The sequence below is a fragment of the Cariama cristata genome, unplaced genomic scaffold, assembly GCF_000690535.1.
Source record: "Cariama cristata isolate BGI_N322 unplaced genomic scaffold, ASM69053v1 scaffold11373, whole genome shotgun sequence".
NCBI classification, from domain to species: Eukaryota; Metazoa; Chordata; class Aves; order Cariamiformes; family Cariamidae; genus Cariama; species Cariama cristata.
In genome coordinates this window covers 317-3020 of record NW_009608952.1, presented here as the reverse complement: position 1 = coordinate 3020, position 2704 = coordinate 317, and positions in this window count along the sequence as shown.

The following is a 2704-nucleotide window of genomic DNA, read 5'->3' as shown; positions in this document are numbered from 1 at the left end:
AGTTTAACCCTTTCTGTGGTTGGACATCCTCACCTTCCATGCTAGATCATTCCTTGGTCACAAATTACCATTGCTGAGCAGTTACACCTTCACCTGCCGTGGTCCGTCTATACTCTGTGTGCCTGTAGATGAACTTTTTATCACATAATGTAACAATCACTAGTTCTGGGGGCCATTGGACTCCAGTGGGACAGCTGGCTCCATCCTTCTGGTGCAGCAGCAGGCACTGTTCATCTGGCTGGCCTGGGTGGGTCCTGGCTCCATCTCCATCCTTACAGAGGAATAACATCACATCCCAGCACTGGCACGTGTAGCAGATGTTCATGGCTGTCCCAAGTCCCACCACAGCTCTGAGGCTCACAGGGATGAAGAGCTTGGGAGAGTGTGAATCTGCATGGAGAGGGAGTGAAGCCATGAAGCACTGCACACCATTGTGGTAAGGAGCAAGGTGACAGAAGGAAGAAGGCGAGGAGGCTTCCCTGAAGAGGTGTCCCACTGCATCCTCTGAAATTTGTCCTGCAGTTGCCACAAGGTAGCGTGTCCTAGAGGTGTTCTTATCTTCACATGTTCCAAGTGGTCTCCATGTCTTTGTGGTCTTCATATAGGCTATATGGTTTGTAGTCCATGTAGCCTCAATGTGGTATCCTTGCGGTTCTCATGGGTGTGGTCTATGCAGTCAATGTGATTTCCCATGGTGTCCACATGGTCTGTAACAGCCCATATGGCTTAAATTCATCTCTTGTGATCTCTACAGTGCAAGTGATTGCCATGTGGTCCCCATGATCCATTTGATACAGCCACTTCATCCAGGACAGTTCAGACGATTCTGAAGGCCAGTCATAGGCAGGAGACTGGAAACCACCCCTCTGGGGTTCCTGTCCCTTCCAGCCCTGATGTCCCCCTGTAACCTCTCCCCAGGGAATCTGTCGACACTCACTGGTGTGCTGCCCTGTCTGAGCAGCCAGCACGCTATAGTGAGATGGTAAGAGATAGAGGGAGGGAGGGACGGACGGATGGATGGACGAACAGACGGACGAAGAGGGTCTGTGAGGTCCTGGTTTGAGATAGTTGCCCTCCACAAATGCACACCCTGATCCTACATCTTCCTGGATACATGTCTGGCTCCCATGTGTTGCCCCCAGATATGTTGATTCTGTGATTCCGTCTTGGTCCTTCCCCACCCTTGACACACGTATTGTCCCACATTCTCCACCTGGATGCATATCCTGGTCCTACCTCAACCCAGAAACCCCTATGGATGGCCATAGGTCCAACTTTGTCCTTTCCGGTCCCATACCTCACCAGACCCTCTGTCCCTGACCGCCCCTGGGCTCAGGGACTCTGCAAGACAGGGACGACCCACTTTGTTCCCCAGTGCCTATGTCCCCAGAAATGCCATTCTCAGTGCCCTCCAGGTCCTTGTATCCTCCCATTCCCTCTGTCTCGACACAGTTCTTGTGAGTGGAGGATGTCCTCAGCTGCCTGTCCATGGGGACATGCCGCATGGGATCTACCAGGTCCACCAGGCAGGGACATTCCTCTAAGAGGTGACCTTTTTGAAGGATTCAGGTGGGCTTATGATCACCCAGAGTCTCCTTTTGACCAGGGGCATGGGGAGTTGGAAGAGACCTGCTAAGCCTTCCCTCTGATCAGTCCCACCGCAGCCCTTCAGAACCAGCCCCCCCCCAGCCCTCCACCCCATGGCCATGCCCCCATTCCCCCCCCCACTCCACCCACAGCAATCCCATCCCACAGACGTGTCCCCAAGTCCCCCCCCCACCCCATGGCTACATCCCACAAGTACCCATCATGCCATATACATGCTCCACATCCTCCCTACCCTATTTCCACGTCTCTGTGTTCTCCTCACCCCACTGCCTCCATGCCCCCACCACAGAGCCACATCCCAGTATCTCCCTGACCCATAGCAATCCCACCTCACAGCTATGTCTCCATGTCCCCACATGCCACAGTGATGTGCCCCTGCTCACAGGAAGCCCACCCCACAGTGATGTCCCATGTAACTCCATCATCCCATAGCTGTGTACCCACCCATGGCTTCCACCCCATTGTCATGGCCCTGTGACGGACAGTGATGCGAAGATGACCACAACAGGTGTACTGCGCATACATTATGTTCCTGCCTGGGCATCTTCCAAGAAGTACACACCTTCTGAGAAATACATAAGACTACCAAGAATGAGACAAGAAGAAGATATAAAAGGAAGGTGACCTCTGTGGAGGGCGTACGTACCCACCACTGACGACTGGATGAATGGTAGAAGCAACACTGGATCCAGGGTGGTGACTATCTCTTGCTAATCTATCTCGATCACTTGCTGCTTCTCTCTTTCTTCCTCCTATTGCATACATCCTCATTGAGAAAATAAAAGTATACCTACCTTGGAGCTGACACTTGACCTCGTTTGTGTCAATTTCTGTCCCGGAGATTGAACAATTTAATCAAGGCACTGCTGGTTGGACCTTGGCAGGCCCCATGGCCACCTGCCCCATAGCCATATCTCCATGGCCCTTGCCCCACTGCCGTACCCCAATGGACCCCCATCCCACTGCCATGGTCTTGTGGACCCTGACCCATAGTCATGTCCCTATGGCCCCTGCCCCATAGCCACAACCGCAAAGTCTCTTGCCTCATGGCCATAGCTCCATGGCCCCAGCCCCTTAGCCATCGTCCCATGGTACT